This window comes from Ranitomeya imitator, chromosome 9 (assembly GCF_032444005.1).
Source record: "Ranitomeya imitator isolate aRanImi1 chromosome 9, aRanImi1.pri, whole genome shotgun sequence".
NCBI classification, from domain to species: Eukaryota; Metazoa; Chordata; class Amphibia; order Anura; family Dendrobatidae; genus Ranitomeya; species Ranitomeya imitator.
This window is the reverse complement of record NC_091290.1, coordinates 83,732,015-83,753,722: the sequence shown is the minus strand read 5'-3', so window position 1 is coordinate 83,753,722 and position 21,708 is coordinate 83,732,015.

Here is a 21,708-nt window from a genome sequence, read left to right as displayed (position 1 = left end):
CAAAATTGGTAACAGAACTAAACAGGTGGCATAGCTAGGTACAGGGTTGGGCTCCTCTGATGAGTAGCAGACAGTGGTAGTAGGTGCAAAGTATTAACTGGTCTAAATGGAGGCCAGGGACCCTGTATATTTTAACTATCATCTATCTTTCAACAAATTTGTATTGGCAGTGCCATTAAAGGATGTAACAGCACAGACTACACAGTGGTGGAGCTGGGAGAGGTAAGTATTACAAGTGGTAGAGCACTGTTCGGGCTGGGGGGAACTCTCTCTTGTGGGCGGCGGTACTGACACAGGGCCCCTCACATTACGACGGTGTGTCTGACGTTGGTTGTGCACCACCACCTTCAGAGACACTTCATTGTACTATGAAGGACCCTGTGCCAGTGCCGTCGCCCAAGAGTGGGCGCACCCACCTGTCCAGGCAAACGGCACTCACACAAGTGGTGACCACAGCCCTGAGAGCATAGTCATCCCATTTAGGGAGCTATACAAATGGCCTATGGTGGTCATTCAGCAGCTGCAAATGGTGGAATTGGAGAAGTCAGTAAGAGGAGGCCTAAAGCAAGACATTTTTCAGGCAAGCTACGTGTCAGCAGAAGAAGGTGGGGCAAAATAATTTGAAATCCATGATTGGTTCATTTTAATGAAGGTTAGATCATCAACATTCTGGGTAGCAAGACGTGTCCTTTTTTCAGTCAGTATTGAACCAGCAGCACTGAAGACTCTTTCTGATAGCACACTAGAAGCAGGGCAAGTGAGCTCCTGTAATGCATATTGTGCCAATTCAGGCCAGGTGTCTATTTTAGATGCCCAGTAATCAAAGGGGAATGACCTGTGAGGGAGAACATCGATAAGGGAGGAAAAGTAGTTCGTAACCATACTGGACAAATGCTGTCTCCTGTCACTTTGAATCGATGCAGCAGTACCTGTCGTGTCAGCGGTCATTGCGAAATCACTCCACAACCTGGTCATAAAACCCCTCTGTCCAACGCCACTTCGGATTTGTGCACCTCTAACACCTCTGCCACGTTGCCCCCTACGACTCGTGTGAGAACCATCAACGCCGCTGTGTGCTGGGAATGCCTGAACCAAACGGTTTACAAGAGTTGCTTGTTTGGTAGCCAATATTTTCTCAAGGTTCTCATGTGGCATGATATTTTGTAATTTTCCTTTGTATCGTGGATCCAGGAGGCAGGCCAACCAGTAATCATCATCAGTCATCATTTTGATAATGCTGGCGTCCCCTTTTAGGATACGCAAGGCATACTCAGCCATGTGGGCCAATGTTCAATGTGTCAATTCACTGCTTGTGCTGGGTTGAGGAGCACTTTCTTGCAAATCAACATCACTTGTGTCCCGCAAAAACCCTGTACCTGACTTTGCAATGCCATCAGTTTCTATTGCCCCCTGTGAAGCATCCTCCTCCCATAAATATTCATCCCCATCATCCTCCTCCTCCTCTTCATCCGCCATCTCGTCCAGGAGAGTTCCCTGAGCAGACAATGGCTGACTGTCATCAAGGCTTCCCTACTCCTCAGCTGCAGACGTCAGCTCCTTAATGTGCATCAAACTTTGCATCAGAAGACGCATTAGTGGGATGTTCATGCTTATAATGGCATTGTCTGCACTTACCAGCCGTGTGATTTCCTCAAAACACTGAAGGACTTGACAGAGGTCTTGGAGCTTCGACCACTGCACACCAGACAACTCCATGTCTGCCATCCAACTGCCTGCCCGTGTATGTGTATCCTCCCACAAATTTATTACAGCACGCCTCTGTTCGCACAGCCTCTGAACCATGGGCAGTGTGGAGTTCCACCATGTTGCAATGTCGATTATTAGGCGGTGCTGGGGAAGATTCAGTGATCGCTGATGGTTCAGCATACGGCTGGAGTGTAAGGGCGACCGGCGGATGTGCGAGCAAAGTCTTTGCACCTTCAGGAGCAGGGCTGGTAACTCCGGATAATTTTTGAGGAAGCACTGCACCACCAGGTTCAAGGTGTGAGCCAGGCAAGGTATGTGTTTAAGTTCTGAAAGGGCTATGGCAGCCATAAAATTCCTTCCGTTATCACTGACTACCTTGCCTGCCTCAAGATGTACACTGCCCAGCCATGACTGAGTTTTTTGCTGCAAGTACTTGGCCAGTACTTCCGCGGTGTGTCTGTTGTCGTCCAAAAACTTCATTTGTAACACAGCCTGCTGACGCTTACCACTAGCTGTTCGATAATGGGACAACTCATGTGCAACACTGGCAGCTGCGGATGGAGTAGTCGTGCGACTGCGCTCTGTGAACGAGCTTTCGCTTCTGGAGGAGGAGGAGGAGGAGGGGTGGCGAACGCCACGAGCCAACTGTTTTCTAGACCGTGGGCTAGGCAGAACTGTCCCACTATGGCTGTCCCCTGTGGACCCTGCATCCACAACATTAGCCCAGTGTGCCATGATGGACACGTAACGTCCCTGGCCATGCCTACTGGTCCATGCATCTGCTGTGAGGAGCACCTTTCTACTGACTAATTGCCTCAGTGCATGGACAATGCGGTCTTTCACATGCTGGTGGAGGGCTGGGATGGCTTTTCTCGCAAAGAAGTGTTGATTGGGTAGGTCATAGCGTGGTACTGCGTAGGCCATCAGGGCTTTGAAAGCTCTGCTTTCAACCAACCGGTAGGGCATCATCTCTAACGAGATTAGTCTAGCAATGTGGGCGTTCAAACCCTTTATACGCGGATGAGAGGATGAGTACTTTCTTTTCCTAACGAGATTCTCTTGTAGGGTGAGCTTGACTGGAGGGGTGCATATGGTCGAACAAGCGGTGGTGGTGGTGGACATGGCAGAATGAGAGAGGATTGGTGATGGTATTCTTGATGTTGGCCTACATACAGTGTTTCCTACCAATAACCCTGTGGTTCCCTGACTGCTTTAGCCTTGTGACGATACCTCCACATTTGCTGCTGGTGGTGTCCTAACCGGTGGGCTTACAGTGAGGGAAGCAATGTAGCATTGCTGACTACCTTCATTCTGAGCAGGTGCACCAACGGTACGGGATGTTTGGTAGTTAGGCCAGGTTTGCAAGTGCATGCTGGTTAAATGTCTAAGCATGCACATTGTATTTAAATTTTGAAGATTCTTCCCTCTGCTAAAGGTCTTTGAGCATTTCTTACAGATAACTTTTGACTGATCATTCGGATCTTGGTTAAAAAATTGCCACACTGCACTCTTCCTACTATGGAATACCTTTTCAGGCATTGCACACTGTGCTACTTTCACCGGATGGCCACGCTGTCTTAAAACTGTTTTTGTTTTTGACAAACGTTTTTGGCCTGATATGGGCCTGCCAGATGACAGCTGTTGCGATGTAGATGGCTGCTGTGGATCATCTTCCTCCGTTTCTGAGTTACTGGCAGCGGCACCCTCTTCCCCCAATGGCTGCCAATCTGGGTCAATAACTGGGTCATCTATCACCTCCTCTTCAATGTCATGTGCACTGTTATGACCTGGTGGTTAGGAGCACCCGGAATGACCTGATAGTTAAACCTCATACAGGACGACCTCTAGGATGTGGGAGCTCTGCTGACCGCAAGCCCTAATCCTATCACACACACTAGAAATAGCCGTGGAGCGCTCCTGACCAGACCTATGCGCCTCGTCACAGCCTAAGAACTATCTAGCCCTAGAGATAGAAAATAAAGCCTACCTTGCCTCAGAGAAATTCCCCAAAGGTAAAGGAAGCCCCCTACATATATTGACTGTGAGTAAAGATGAAAGTCACAAACGCAGAAATGAAACAGGTTTCAGCAAAGGGAGGCCAGACTTACTAAATAGACAGAGGATAGGAAAGGTAACTTTGCGATCAGCACAAAAACCTACAAAAGACCACGCAGAGTGTGCAAAAAAGACCTCCGCACCGACTCACGGTGCGGAGGGGCCACTCTGCATCCCAGAGCTTCCAGCTAGCAAGACAATATCATGAAAACCAGCTGGATAAGAAAACAGTGAACAAATAATGACTATCAGGAACTTAGCTTCTGCAGGAGAAGGCAGGTCACCAGAGAGATCCAGGAGCGAACTGAACCAATGCAAAAACATTGACAGCTGGCATTTAGTAACGATCTGAGAGGAGTTAAATAGAGCAGTCAACCAAAGGATAAACCACGTCACCTGTATAAGGAACCCCAGAAGCAGCAGCTTCACTCTCAGCCACCAGAGGGAGCCCATAGACAGAACTTGCCGAAGTACCATTCACGACCACAGGAGGGAGTTCAACAACAGAATTCACAACAGTGCACCTTCCTCTGTGTCACCATGTAAGGTGCTATAGCGTTCGGGACTGGGCACCATAGTCTCATCAGGATCAGATTCTGGCTCAGTACACTGCGAGGGCAATGTAGTGATCTGAGTCAATGGAACAGCATTATAATCTAGCTGTGAGTGCACTCCATGTCCGATTCATCTTGTAATGGGCAGTTAACAATTTTCGGTTCTAACCCAGGCACGGTATGTGTAAAGAGCCCCATGGAGTAACCTGTAGTGTCACCTGACGCAACCTTCACTTTTGGTTTGAGTGAAGGACACAAGGAAACATCTTGTTCCTCACCGGGAGCATCCACTGACGACTCGCTGCTTTTATATTTGGAACTTTCTGAAGAGGAGGCGAAAGAGCTAGAGTCAGCAAGGAAAGCCAAAACTGTTTTCCTGCTGCTCCGGCTTTAAAAGCCGTTTTCCTACTCCCAGATATGGGAGCCTTCGAGGCCTTGTGTAGCCAGACGATGATGCTGGCTTAACACCTCCAGCCTTATGTGCTATTTTGCTTTTGCCACTACCACCAGATGCACCACCTCCACCATCAGTACCAGCTCGCAACCACCGCCCACGGCCTCTTCCACCTGACTTCCTCATTTTTTGGAAAATCTAACCAAAATAAAAACCGTTATATGGTACTGTAAAACAAGGTAGAAGGTATATATAAACGTGTTGAGATTTTAAATCTCCCTTTTTTTTGTTTTTTGGGAGACTGAACAAAAATTCAGGCCCTGTGCAAAAAACAACACAATGTAAGTGGCTGAAAGTGGCTGGCTGATATACGACAAACTAACAGGACAGAAGTATATCCACTTTGTGAGAATTTGAATCTCCCCTTTTTTGGGGGGGAGACTGAACCACAACTTAGGCTCACTGCATATAACAATGCAATCTAAGTGGCTGAAAGTTTGCTGGCTGATATACGACAAACTAACAGGACAGAAGTATATCCACTTTGTGAGAAATTGAATCTCCCCTTTTTTGGGGGGAGACTGAACCACAACTTAGGCCGGGGTCACACTAGACCGTAATACGGACGAGTGCAATGCGATAAAAAATCGCATAGCACTCGCCCCAATGTTAATCTATGGGGCAGCTCCCATCATCCGATATTTTCTCGGCCGTATTCAGGATCCGAGTGAAATCGCAGCATGCTGCGATTGTCAGCGTATCTCGGGCGAGACTCGCCAATGAAAGTCTATGGGTGCGAGAAAACATCGGATTACATACGGACCATGCGTGTGCATTGCGAGAAATACGGAAGACTTCTCCAGGTGACAGGAAATTGAATCATCCATTATCAGGAAGCTTTGGAATGCTAATTTCAGGCCCACGCTGGATTGCAAACCAGGCAGCACGCCTCCACGGAGTGTTCTGTCGTAGCAGCATGGCCAGGCATATTAATGTGGAGATGCTCATTGCTCTGGTCCATGATAGGCCCGAATTATGGGACCAACGCGACGCACATTATGCAGACCGTGCACGTAAAGACGCAGCATGGAGGGCAATATGTCGCCACATGTTCCCCGATTTTGATGAGCGACCTCAAGAGGTTCAGCAAGAAATATGTAAGTACCATTCTTCAAAATTTTTTTTTTTCATGTAAGCCTGAAAGCATCATATGTGTTTTGCTTATGATGTTAGTAAATCATCCATGCTCTTGGTTGAAGATGCCAAAACATTCCCAAGAGACACAAATATGGCTTTAAATTAATTTAGCTATAGTCCGTTAATATAGGGCCAAAGGAATTTTATGTCCCCCTAGCCCATGTGTTTTTGCAAAGCCTGTAACTGTTTGTGTGTGATATTTATCTCTAATGTTTTGTATATTTGCAGTCAATGATGTAAATAGACGCTGGCGGAGTTGCCGGGACCAATACCGGCGTGAGCGTCAAGTTCATGGGCGGAGTGGTGATGCAGCCCCCAAAAAAAGGAAATACCTTTATTATGACCGTCTAAATTTTCTTGCCCCGGTGATGGAGCTACGACCGTAAGTGCATGCATGTGTACAAATATTTAACACATTTTATGATGTGAATATGTATGTATTTTTTAATATAAATAATGTTTTGTGAAATACAGAACAGAGTCAAATCTGACTGAAAGAGAGACTGGATCTGACTCTGAGTTGCTGATTGACCCTGTTGCTGAAGATGCAGAATTGGCTGGACCATCTGGGCAAGCAACAGGCAGCAACCACCCTCCACCACAACCACAACCAGCAGCAGCGTCTACCGCTCCACAGGAGGCAAATCCTGAGGTTGATGAAGGAGGCCAGAGCAGCAGTCCAACATTGGCTCTGAATACATCACCACAGCCTACTACCAGACCAAACCGTGGTCGTCGCAGAAGGGTGGCTTTGAACATTGGCACCAGGAGGCAAGTTGATACCGGGGTGTTGGACTATTTGTCCCGAGCTGCCAATGATGATGGGGAGGAAGCTTACTTCCGCAGTCTTGCCCGCTATTTACGTCCCATTCCCCGCTCGCTCAGGCTGCGGACCAGAGGTTGCATCCAAATTTTGCTAGATGCGGCAACACCCCCAAACAACCCGACTAATATCTTTAATTATCTTGAACGGTGGCAAATGTCATCTACCAACCTTCTGGCGGTGCAAGACCTTCCACAGGACCAATCACAAACTGTGTCTGCACCACCCCCGCAACCTATAGCTCCACAACAACAGCCTGCACAAACCACACAACAAGGCCAAAACAGGGGTATTTATGATTTTGCAGCACATCCCCAATCTGACCACTTGAACAGACACATGTTTGGAGGCTGGTCCCAACATGTGTCTGCTCGACATGGTCATATTGGGGGTTCGGAACAAATGGGTCAAGCCAGTAGCCAGGACTTGATGCCCTTCTACCCTCCACATCAAGTGTAAGGTCATACACATGATCGCAGCTTGCAGCAACACCCGCAATTTCTATCTGCAATAACACAGGTAGACAGAGTGGTTGGTCAACCACACAGGCCAAGTTCTGCACATGCTGGACACCCGCCATCACCATCACCACCCCCAACCTACCATAACCTGTAATGTTTTGGATGTTAGATTTTGCCTGTCATTTTGGCCTTTTGTTGGCCTTAGTTTTTTGTGACCATGGCATGTAAAGCTGTGTTGTTTGTTTTGTTTAAATTACATATGAAAATTGAAATATGTTTTGGGAATGCATATATATATGCGCAGAGCAGTAAAAATTTGTTCTGAAAACAGAGTCTTATGTCTTGGTCCAGCTACATACATGATTTGTCAGCTTTACACACTTACATCTTTTCATCATCAGATACATATTACACCAATTTCTGAAGGAAATTATGTGATTTATTAACTTAGAATCTAAACAAAAATTAAGGCAAAACAGCATTGTCTTGCCAAACCGTAGATCCCTCTGGTGACACAAAAAAATTGGTTAAAACATCACGAACTTTTAAGCCAGAGGGCTGACGACGTGAAGTACGAACACGTGTAGTTGTCAAGACAGTATTTGCATAATCAATGTCATCTGCAGCAGATGATGGGCAATCATGGTCTCTTGTAAAGTTGTGAAGAACAACACATGCTTTTATCACACCATTTACATTGCCTTCACTCAGTTGGATTGCAGACTGAAGGACCCGCCATTTTGCACTGAGAATGCCAAATGAACACTCGACCAGACGGCGGGCACGGGAAAGACGCAAATTAAAGATTCTGCGCCGGTAGTCCAGGCCTCTCCGTGGATAGGGTCTCATGACGTTCCTTGATAATTGAAAGGCCTCATCTGCTACCATCATGTAAGGTACCGCATCCAAATTAGCACATGGTATGTGACTTGGGGGTGGGAGATCCAATTCATTGTTGCGCAGCCGCCGACCCATAATGGAAGAACTGAAGACTCTAGAGTCTCCAGTTCTCCCATAGGCCCCAATATCTACAATTATAAACCTGTAGTTGCTGTCGACTAGGGCCAACAGCACTACAGAGAAAAACTGTTTATAATTATAGAATTGGGTGCCTGAACCTGGTGGCTTACGCACACGGATGTGCTTTCCGTCAAGAGCCCCAATACAGTGCGGAAACTGGCATGTGTCCTGAAATCCTTGAGCAATACGTAACCAGTCTGCAATTTTTGGTTCAGGCATCACCTCTTGATGGAGTCTTCTCCAGATTTCCGTGCATGTATCCCGCACAATCCCAGAAATTGTAGATTTGCCCAATAAAAACTCTAAATGCAGGGCCGCATATGATAGGCCAGTGGCAAGGAAGCTAAAAGACAAAATAATATTTTTATCAAAGATAAAATTAACACAATACAGGGTGATATGGGGCAATCAAACACTTTTTTTAAATTTAAAAAAAAAAAAAAGCTATGGCTTTGATCTTTTAAAAAAATTACATTAAGAAAATAAGTAAAAATTATGTTGAAGTTACTTAACCATTTAAGTATATAATTTGAAGAAGGGGTATCGACAAAAAAATGAGTAACATATTGGGTCAATTAGTATTAAGGCATACCGCAAGGTAAGGATAAGGCGCTCCTCAGCTGAAATAGATTTGCGCACCCTGGTGTCCTTCTTCGTGATCCCTGGACGCAAAATCTCCAACAAAATGTCAAAGGTTTGAATCCTCATCCGACAGTAGTTGAAGAACTTGTCCGGATTAGTCCTCAGAGCAGCATACAGACGGCTGAAATGGCCTTTATTGATACGTTGTTTGATAAGTGGATGTACCCACATCCGTCTCCGCCTCCTCGGATCTACAATAACTGGGTATGGCTGGCCAAAACGTTGGGAAAGTACCCAGTTGAAAAGCACACGCTCTGTGGTGTTGAAAGTCAGTCGATCAGACATGTTGCTCATCAATCCGAAGTGCATCAACACAAGCAGGGACTCTACTGCATAGATTGGTGGGTGGCACCTGTGTTTTGGGCCATTAAATAATGTTCTTGGTGATGATTTAAATTTTTTCAGGTGGAAAAACCGTTATATGTCCATTTTGCAAGCCTGCGAGAAATTCTCGCCATACGGATGCCATACGGATGTCACACGGATGTCAAACGGATCATTTGATGCGAGAAAATCGCATCCTCGCACTGCACTCGGATCACTGTTTTGTAAAAATTTGTGCGATTCTCGTCCGTCAAAAACGGACCGTTTTTTTATACGTTGTGTGTGTCCCCGGCCTTAGGCTCAGTGTATATAACATTGCAATCTAAGTGGCCGAAAGTGGCTGGCTGATATACGACAAACTATCAGGACAGAAGTATATCCACTTTGTGATAATTTGAATCTCACTTTTTTGGGGGGGAGACTAAACCAAACCTCAGGCCCTGTGCATAAAACAACACAATGTAAGTGGCAGAAAGTGGCTGGCTGATATACCACAAACTAACAGGACTGAAATATATCCACTTTGTGATAATTTGAATCTCAGTTTTTTTGGGGGAGACTAAACCAAACCTCAGGCCCTGTGCATAAAATAACACAATGTAAGTGGCAGAAAGTGGCTGGCTGATATACCACAAACTAGCAGGACTGAAACATATCCACTTTGTGATCATTTGCATCTCACTTTTTTTGGGGGGAGACTAAACCAAACCTCAGGCCCTGTGGATAAAACAACACAATGTAAGTGGCAGAAAGTTGCTGGCTGATATACCACAAACTAACAGGACTGAAATATATCCACTTTGTGATCATTTGAATCTCATTAATTTTTTTGGGAGACTAAACCAAACCTCAGGTCCTGTGCATAAAACAACACAATCTAAGTGGCAGAAAGTGGCTGGCTGATATACCACAAACTAACAGGACTGACTTATATCCACTTTGTGATAATTTGAATCTCACTTTTTTTGGGGGGAGACTAAACCAAACCTCTGGCCCTGTGTATAAAACAGCACAATGTAAGTGGCAGAAAGTGGCTGGAAGATATATGAAAAAATACAAGGACTGTAGTACAATTTCAGTCTCCCTACAATGATCTCAGGATAAGTATGACAGCAATAAAAAGGACTACTGCACACAAAAGTGTGGACAAATAAACAAGATAACTGTGCAGAAAGGAGAAACAGGATTTTTGCTTTTAAAAAAGCAGTTGGTTTGCACAGCGGCATGCAAACAGCAATGCAGCGATCAGGGAGCCTTATAAGGCAGCCTAATATGCTACAGAGCTGATGCACAAAAATATAGCTTCCACTGTCCCTGCAAACAAATGGTGGTGTTGGACAGTGGAAATCGCTACAGCACAAGCAGTTTCGGGGCTTAATCTTCCCTCCCTAACTATATCCCTTCTTCTTATGAAGCTGCGGCAACCTCTCCCTATGCTACGATCGGCAGAAGTAAGATGGCGGTCGGCGTGCACGCCTCTTTAGAGCCTCTGTGACGCTGCAGAAAGCAAGCCAATCACTGTCATGCCCTTCTCTAAGATGGTGGGGACCGAGACCTATGTCTTCACGCTGCCCACACTCTGCGTCCTCCTTCATTGGCTGAAAAATGGCGCTGAACGCGTCATACGAAACGCAACTTTGGCGTGAAGATCACCGACCTCATGGCCGATCCCACACTAGGATCGGGTCGGGTTCCATGAAACCCGACTTTGCTGAAAGTCGGCGATTTTTGAATTTGTCCGATCCGTTTCGCTCAACCCTATTGGCAAGCCAAGTACGTCGGAGGACGACCGGTCCTCACCATTGTGATCGACGGCATCCTGATGAATGCTTTACTGGACACTGGCTCTCAGGTGACAACTATGCCTTACATTCTCTATAAATGATATTGGGCTGACTCAGATATTACCCGTGGCTCAAATAGTGATTTGACAATAGTCACCAGTAATGGTCAGCCTTTGCCACAGGTGGGGTACAAGGAAGTCACCATTAAGGTGGGGCGGGTAGAATTGAAAACCCAATGTCTGGTGATTGTTGATATTGACCGACGTGAATGTAGCTCCATGATAACCTTAGGTACTAATGCCATTAAAAATTGTCTTGAAGAGGTTATTGTCTTTTTACAACAGGTGGCCAAAATTGCTAGTCCCAATGAGCAGAGAGTCCTGCAAAAAGAAATCAGAGCCCTGATGCAGAGACAACAGGTAGAATTGTCTGGTGGAGAAGTTGGACACAGTGAGTGATCCAATACCCATTGCAATACCCCCCAGGAGTGAAATGTTAATATGGTGTTGGGTAGCAAAAGGTAACAGTAAAGACTACCAGGCCCTGGTAGAACCTGTGTATTCAGATAGTAGGCCCACCATCCTGACAGCCAGAGGGGTGGCTGAATATACAAAATGACTAGCCATCACCGCAAGGAGAAATGTCACTCAGGGGTCAACCGTATGCATATAAAGGACACGACTATAAATTGAACAAGAGAAAGATATGCATACCAATGGGATCCACTGTCAAAAAATAACTTTATTTGTGCAAATAGCAACACAGCAGGGCAAGACACACATTTAAAAACATTTAAAAGCCAGAAATCAGGTAAGATGGCGAATAGGCCACATGCACCCCCCCCCCCCCCGACAGACGGAACAAATACCATCAAGCACCCAATGATACAGAAATAATAATCATAACAAAGCAAACATGCAAGAAGAGTGATAAATAATTGTCTGCTACCAGCTATACCCAATCTATATATATATAATTGTCTAAGGGTTTTTCCGTCTGTCTGTCTGTCTTTCTGTCTGTCTGTCTGTCCTGGAAATCTCGACCAATCAGCGACGGGCACAGTATCGACGTAGAAATCCCGCGTCTCTGATTGGTCGAGGCCGCCAGGCCTCGACCAATCAGCAACTGGCACAGCGACGATGATGTCATAAAGGACATAGACATCCCGCGCCTCTGATTAATTGAGGTCGCCAGGCCTCGACCAATCAGCAACGGGCACAGCGACGATGATGTCATGAAGGACATAGAAATCCCACGTTTCTGATTCAGCACAGTATCGACGTGGATGTCATAATGGTTGCCATGGCGACGATGATGTCATAAAGGTTGCCTCGACCAATCAGCGACGGGCACAGTCTGCCGCGAATTTTGGAATCATCATTGTCCATATACTACGGGGACATGCATATTCTAGAATACCCGATGCGTTAGAATCGGGCCACAATCTAGTTAATCTATATATATAATTGTCTAAGGGGTACTTCCGTCTGTCTGTCTATCTGTCTTTCTGTCGGCAACTTCCGTCACGGAAATCCCGCGTCGCTGATTGGTCTCGCCAGCTGCCTGTCCTGGCTACCGCAACTAATCAGCGATGGGCACAGTTCGATTAGTCCCTCCCTACTCCCCTGCAGTCAGTGCCTGGCGTCCGCATACTGCCCTCCACTCACCGCTCACACAGGGTTAATGCCAGCGGTAACAGGCCAGGGGTACCGCACTCCGTAACCGCTGCTATTAACCCTGTGTGACCAAGTTTTTACCATTGATGCTGCCTATGCAGCATCAATAGTAAAAAGATCTAATGTAAAAAAGAATAAAAAAAACCTAAAAACCCGCTATGCTCACCTTCCGTAGTCCGACGATGCGCTCGCGGATGCCAGCTTCCGTTCCCAGAGATGCTTTGGGAAATTACCCACAAGACATAGCGATCTCGCGAGACTGCTAAGTCATCTGGGTAATTTCGCAATGCATCCTGGGAACGGAAGATGGCGGCAGCCGCGCGCATATGGACAGCTTCGCTGGATCCCGGCGGGTGAGTATATAACTATTTTTTACTTAATTATCTTTTTTTAACACGGATATGTGCCCACACTGCTATATACTATGTGGGCAGTGTTATATAGCGCGTGGGCTGCGTTATATACAGCGTGGCTGCTATATGCTACGTGGCCAGTGTTATATACTACGTGGGCAGTGTTATATACTGTGTGGGCTGCATTATATACTATGTGGCCAGTGTTATATACTATGTGGGCTGTGTTATATACTGTACTATGTGGGCAGTGTTATATACCGTGTGGGCAGTGTTATAAACCGTGTGGGCTGCGTTATATACCGCGTGGCTGCTATATACTACATGGCCAGTGTTATATACTACGTGGGCAGTGTTATATACCGTGTGGGCTGCGTTATATACTATGTGGCTAGTGTTATATACTATGTGGGCAGTGTTATATACCGCGTGGGCTGCGTTATATACCGCGTGGCTGCTATATACTACGTGGCCAGTGTTAGATACTATGTGGGCTGTGTTATGCACTACGTAGCCTGTGCTATATATTACGTGGCCACTGTTATATACTGCATGGCCTGTGTTATATACTATGTCGCCTGTGTTATATACTGCGTGGCTGCCATATACTGCGTGGGCTGTGTTATATACTATTTGGGCTGTGTTATATACAGCATGGCCTCAATTAACGCATTGGGTATTCTACAATATGTATGTATGTATATAGCAGCCACATAGTATATAGCACAGGCCATGTAGTATTTGTCTGCTATATACTACATGGCTCCTATATACTACGTGGCCTGTGCTATATACTATGTGGCTGCTATATACATACATACATACATGCATATTCTAGAATACCCGATGCGTTAGAATCGGGCCACCATCTAGTCTATATATATAATTGTCTAAGGGTTTTTCTGTCTGTCCGTCTGTCTGTCTGTCTGTCTGTCCTGGAAATCTCACGTCTCTGATTGGTCAAGGCCGCCAGGCCTCAACCAATCAGCGACGGGCACAGCATGGCAACGATGATGTCATAAAGGTTGCCTCGACCAATCAGCGACGGGCACAGTCTGCTGCGAATTCCCCTTGACCAATCAGCGACGGGCACAGTATCAACGTCGATGTCATAATGGTTGCCATGGCGACGATGATGTCATAAAGGTTGCCTCGACCAATCAGCGACGGGCACAGTCTGCCGCGAATTCTGGAATGATCATTGTCCTCCACTGCTGTCAAGTGCCGCCATTGTGTAGGGTGCGTGCCTGTGTCTCCCTGTATGTAAAATGGGTCGTAAACGAAAATATGCCAATGAGGATGACAGAAAAGCAGCAGCAGCTGCAAGAAAACGACAACTTCGGGAACAGGAGACATCACAACAAACTGACGCCAGAGAAGCCCAGGATGTGGAATCTCAGAGACAACGTCGCCAACAGGAGACACCACAAGAAACTGACGCCAGACAAGCCCAGGATGTGGAATCCCCCAGACAACGTCGCCAACAGGAGACACCACAAGAAACTGACACCAGACAAGCCCAGGATGTGGAATCTCACAGACAATGTCGCCAACAGGAGACACCACAAGAAACTGACGCCAGACAAGCCCAGGATGTGGAATCTCACAGACAACGTCGCCAACAGGAGACACCACAAGAAACTGACGCCAGACAAGCCCAGGATGTGGAATCTCACAGACAATGTCGCCAACAGGAGACACCACAACAAACTGCCGCCAGACAAGCCCAGGATGCGGAATCTCACAGACACCGTCACCAACCGGAGACACCACAACAAACTGTTGTACAACAGGAACAACATGATCGCCAAATTCATAAAAAACTAATGCTCTACCAACTAAAGCACGACCAGGACAATTTTCAACAACTTGCACATTATGTAACAGACAATGAAAGTACAATTCATGAACACTACTGTGGGAATATGAATGCAGTTTGCTCTAAATGCGACTCTCTGAATTTCATTGATGAAAAACCATCTGACAATCAGTTTACTCAATGCTACCAAAAAGGAAAATTTATGCTACCGAGACCTCACTACTCAGATCTGTTTGAGCAGTTAATGAAAGGAATGCATCAACACAGTTGAAATTTTATGGAAAATATCAGAAGCATCAACAGTTCTCATGCGTTTGCTTCATTCGGTGCCAACATTGCACTGCCCCCTGGATTCGGACCAAATTGTTTTAAAATTCACGGCCAGATCTACCATGGAACTGGAACACTTCACCCAGAAATAGGACAACCACCAAAATTTGCACAATTATACATCATTGATACAAATGAGGCTACAGAACAAAGGATGAACCTAAAAGAAAACGAAAAGTGTGATGCTGAACTGATGAACCAAATTGCTGTACATTTACAAAAAATAAGCCCATTTGCTGCCACACATCGCATGATAAAAGACGTTCAAGCCGAGGAGGAACAGAGGGCTATACAAAATGGTACTGAAATGCCTTCTATTGTCATGGCCATTAAACAAGAACGTAAACAGAATCCTCGACTTTACAACAAACCACGTGTAAGTAAGGTCAAAGTTGTTTTTCAAAACGATGATGGAGAACCTCCTTTTCAAAGGGATATATTAGTCCATCTTAAGCCAGACCAAAACAACCATTTGGTTCCTAAGACACAACGAATTAGCATTTTGCACAGCAACCTTGATGCTCTTCTGTATCCGCTATTCTTTCCAAGAGGTGAACAAGGGTGGCATGAAAACCTAAACCAACAAGGAACTTCAAGAAGAATTACACAGCTGCAATACTACAGTTTTCGTCTGTCTGTCCGAAATTACTTCAATCCTATTTTAAACGGTGGGAAACTGACACAACAGTACTTAGTTGACGCATATGTTAAAATTGAAGCTAATCATCTAAATTTCATAAGAATGAACCAAAAACAACTTAAAGTTGAAGACTACTGCCTTCTTCAAGAACATTTGCAAAAACAATCAATTGAAAAGGGAATTCCAATTGGAAAAACAGTAATCCTCCCATCGTCGTTTGAAGGTAGCCCCCGCAACATGCAACAGCGTTATCAAGATGCAATGGCAATAGTAACAAAGTTTTGAAGACCTGACATTTTTGTGACAATGACCTGTAATCCTAAATGGCCAGAAATTACCGAAAATCTAGAACCCTGGCAAAAAGTTGAACACAGGCCGAACTTAGCCGCACGCGTATTTCGACTGAAACTCATCAGCCTTTTGAAAGACATCAAAAATTGACTTTTTGGAACAGTCGTAGCAATGGTACATGTCATAGAGTTTCAGAAACGAGGTCTCTCACATGCGCATATACTAATTATCTTAGACACGGATTCCAAGATTCGTACGGAGGAAGAAATCGACAATATAGTGTGGGCTGAAATTCCTAACCAAGAAAAGTATCCAGAACTGTATAATATTGTAATCTCTCATATGGTTCATGGCCCATGCGGTGTAGCAAATCCAAAAAGTCCATGCATGGAAAACGGAAAGTGTACAAAAGGGTTTCCAAAGGAGTTGAAACAGCACACTGTTAAAGACTTGGATGGCTACCCATCCTACCGGCGACAACACATTGATAACATTGCTTGCAACAATAAAATTATAAATAACTCATGGATAGTCCCATACAACCCGTACTTATCAAAATGCTACAACTGTCACATCAACATAGAAGTCTGTGCTTCAATAAAAAGTGTAAAATATCTCTTCAAGTACATCTACAAGGGGCATGACAAAGCTAACATCAAAATACAACAGAAAACAGTCAATCACGATGAATCATCAACTTTTGTTGACTCAAGATATGTCAGTGCTCCAGAAGCAGCTTGGAGGATATTTGCGTTTCCAATGCATTCACAGTCTCATGCCATTATACGTTTAGCTATTCATTTACCAAATCAACAGCAGCTTTATTTCTTTGAAGATGCTGAAGTCAAAGATGTCTCAAAAACTTTAAGCACGACATCAACATTAATGGAATGGTTTTTGCTGAACCAACGTGAAGAAAACGCAAGGCAGTATTTGTACCAAGACATTCCAGAGCATTACGTTTGGAATAAAACTTGGAATCCAAGACAACGAGGAGTTAGCAGAATAATTGGACACATGTATACTGTTAATGTCAAGGATCAAGAAAGATATTGCCTTCGGCTGTTACTACTACATATCAAAGGAGCTAAAACGTATGACGATTTGAAAACAGTTAACGGAGTATTGTACGATACATTTAAAGCTGCAGCTTTGGCTTCAGGACTTCTATTGGATGATACTGTGTGGAGACTTACTTTAGAAGACGCAGTTACTCTACATATGCCTAAGCAACTTCGTGAATTGTTTGCCTACATCTGTGTATTTGGACCGCCTACAAATCCAGCTCAACTTTGGACAAATTTTAAAGAACATCTAATCGAGGACTACTGCCTACGTCTTCACAACAGAAGTGGAAGTTGTCAAAATTGCGAATCTTATGCCATGCAAGGTGTCCAAAATATCTTACTACTACATGGAAAAACGTTTTCAGACTTTAATTTGCCCCAGCCTGCCATTCAAGTTCCACAAGTTCCATAGTATGACGAAGCTTACGAAATATTGTTGGCAACAGAGAAGACAAACTCCTTAAATGAACAACAACGGATTGCATATGACACTATTGTGAGCGCTATAGAAAACCAAGCAAATGCAAGGCCAAAATGTTTCTTTATTGACGGGCCAGGAGGGAGCGGTAAAACATACCTCTATGAAGTTATAATGCATCACGTTAGAGGGTTGGGAAAAGTCATATTGCCGTCGGCTACAACAGGGATTGCAGCAAACCTTTTACGAGGAGGTCGCACTATCCATTCACTCTTTGGGATACCAGTTCCAGTCAATGAAATCTCTATTTCCAGAATAAAACAAGACACATTTGCAGGAAGACTGTTAAAAAATGCACATGTTTTCATACTTGACGAGTGCACCATGGCACCCAAATATGCTTTGAGCTTAATTGACAGACTTCTGCGTGAAGTAATGACTACAAATGTTGCTGAAAAAAATAAAATTCCGTTTGGAGGTAAAGTTTTTGTCATTGGTGGAGATTTAAGGCAATGCCTTCCAGTCATACCAAATGGAACAAGAACAGATGTTATCGAGTCCAGCTTAAAAATGGCTGACCTTTGGAAACAGTTCAATAAACTCCAACTAATTAACAATATGCGATCTTCGGACCCAGAGTATAGCAACTGGCTTCTTAAACTTGGCAACGGTGAACTTAGCAACCAATACAACCTTGGAGAAGATATTATTGGAATACCAGAAGACATGTTGTGCACTGACTGCATCGTAACTGATGTTTTTGGACAATGCATTGAAATTGATGTGAACGACCAAAGCAGTGTTGAGAGGGCCTCTTCTATAATAATATATAATATAATAATAATCTTTATTTTTATATAGCGCTAACATATTCCGCAGCGCTTTACATTTTGCACACATTATCATCACTGTCCCCGATGGGGCTTACAATCTAAATTCCCTACCAGTATGTCTTTGTAATGTGGGAGGAAACCGGAGTGCCCGGAGGAAACCCACGCAAACACAGAGAGAACATACAAACTCTTTGCAGATGTTGTCCTTGGTGGGGTTTGAACCCTGGATTCCAGTGCTGCAAGGCTGCTGTGCTAACCACTGCGCCACCGTGCCGCCCTCTTCTCATGCAATTCTCTGTCCCAAGAATGATGACGTGGCTCTGCGAAATTCCCAGGTGATGGATAGAATGCCTGGTGAGTATAAGTTGTTTAAAAGTGATGATTCAGTGAATGTAGACAATGAAGTTGAACGAGAGCATTATCCAGTTGAAGTTTTAAATAGTCTTACGCCATCAGGAATTCCATCCCACAGACTTCAACTGAAAGTTGGAACAATCATAATGTTGTTGCGGAATCTAAATACGAAAAATGGTCTATGTAATGGAACTCGCCTTATTGTTACTGGACTCCATTCTCACATCATTCAAGCAAGAGTGATCACTGGATCAGCAAAAGGAGATGAAGTGTTCATTCCACATATTGATTTATGTCCTTCAGACACGGGTCTTCCATTTAGGCTTCGGCGTCGACAGTTTCCAATAAAACCAGCTTTTGCCATGACAATAAACAAGTCACAAGGTCAAACTCTACACCGTGTTGGCATATATCTACCGTCATGGACAACTCTACGTTGCATTTTCAAGAGTTAAAATGAGATCCAACGTCAAGGTGCAAGTTCTTCCTACCCCTTTACAAGGAAAGTTGCTTTTAGGTAGCCTAAAGGTATTCACAAGAAATGTGGTGTACAAAAATATTTTGGCTTGATATTGTTAATAAATATATTATAGTGTCAATGTCCTTCTTTTGTCCGATGATTTATTTAAATACAGCTGCAACTACTGCGACTACTGCAACCTCCTACTCTCTGGACTCCCCTCTAGCACTCTGGCACCACTCCAATCCATCCTACACTCTGCTGCCCGACTAATCTACCTGTCTCCCCGCTATTCCCCAGCCTCAACCCTGTGTCAAGCCCTTCACTGGCTTCCTATCGCCCAGAGACTCCAGTTCAAAACCCTCACACTGACATACAAAGCCATCCACAACCTGTCTCCTCCATACATCTGTGACATGGTCTCCCGGTACCTACCTACACGCAACCTCCGATCCTCCCAAGACCTCCTTCTCTACTCCCCTCTCATCTCTTCTTCCCATAACCGCATCCAACACTTCTCCCGTGCTTCCCCCATACTCTGGAACTCTCTACCCCAACACATCAGACTCGTGCCTACCATAGAAACCTTCAAAAAGAACCTGAAGACTCATCTCTTCCGACAAGCCTACAGCCTGCAGTGATCCTCAACCTACTGAACAGCCGCACAGCCAGCTCTTCCCTCTCCTAGTGTATCCTCACCCACCCCCTGCAGACTGTGAGCCCTCGCGGGCAGGGTCCTCCCTCCTTATGTACTCGTGTGCCTTGTTATCTGCTCATGTTTAATGTATTTGTCTATATTTGCCCCGTATTCACATGTAAAGCGCCATGGAATAAATGGCGCTATAAAAATGTATAATAATAATAATAATAATAATAATAATACAGCTACAGTTCATGTAATGTGGTTTATATATTTTGATGATCTAATTTCATTCAATTGTGTTAAGTTCTATGATGTAGATGTCATAATGGTTGCCATGGCGACGATGATGTCATAAAGGTTGCCTTGACCAATCAGCGACGGGCACAGTCTGCCGCGAATTCTGGAATCATCATTGTCCATATACTACAGGGACATGCATATTCTAGAATACCCGATGCGTTAGAATCGGGCCACAATCTAGTCTATATATATAATTGTCTAAGGGTTTTTCTGTCTGTCTGTCTGTCCTGGAAATCCTGCATCTCTGATTGGTCGAGGCCCCAAGGCCTCGACCAATCAGCGACGGGCACAGCATGGCGACGATGATGTCATAAAGGTTGCCTCGACCAATCAGCGACGGGCACAGTCTGCCGCGAATTCGCCTCGACCAATCAGCGACGGGCACAGTATCGACGTAGATGTCATAATGGTTGCCATGGTGACGATGATGTCATAAAGGTTGCCTTGACCAATCAGCGACGGGCACAGTCTGCCGCGAATTCTGGAATCATCATTGTCCATATACTACGGGGACATGCACATTCTAGAATACCCGATGCATTAGAATCGGGCCACCATCTAGTAGGCAATAAACATGTTACCAAGATTTAAATACAGTTGCCGCAACGTATGTATATTTACCAAATGGAGCCATGCGGATACCAAGGTCACAATGTTGTAGAAAATATTACTCAAGAGCCAAGAGCCTAAAAGTGAAATATACACTATGGTCCAAGATCCTACAGGTACAACAAAAGTCAGGCAGAGATGCGAAATTCAACAGTAAGGTGCTAGTGCTGGGGGGTATGGAGAGACTGAAACCCCACGCGTATCGACGCTATGAAAGCGTCTTCATCAGGGCAAGTGTGAGGTAAGCAGTCCCACCCTGCCTATTTATAACTAAATAATAAGATGAAATAGGTACCATATGTGAGGAAACAGCGGCGTGTGGTCTCCTCCTGGCATGTACAGACTAGCATCTACTTCCGGTTCAAAAGGTATAACCTATTGCATCTGTGCAGTAAATCACTCGCACTAAGGCTACTTTCACACTTCCGTCAAAGTGCCTATGTCATAATATATTGTTTTGAAGAAAAAAAGCATCCTGCAAAGTTGCCCGCAGGATGCGTTTTTTCTCCATAGACTTGCATTAGCGACGCATTGCGACGTATGGCCACACGTCGCATCCGTCATGCGACGGTGCGTCGTGTTTTGTGACCGTCGGTCCAAAGAAATGTTCCATGTAATGTTTTTTTCTGCGACGTGTCCGCCCCCTCCTCCCCGGACATTACTATGGGGCAGTGGATGCCCCCGTTGTTCATTTATTTCACAACGTCCGTTTGTACATCGGGCCGACGCATGGCGACGGCCCCGTACAGACGGAAGTGTGAAAGTAGCCTAAGTTGCCGAGACTGCGCAGTACTGTGTGCAGTCCTGGTGCGAGAGTTGCTATGGCTGCAGAGACGCTGAACTGATACACTGAAATGCGCTTGCTAGGGTTGAGCGAAACGGGTCGGTCATTTTCATAAGTCGCCGACTTTTGGCAAAGTCGGGTTTCATGAAACCCGACCCGATCCCTGTGTG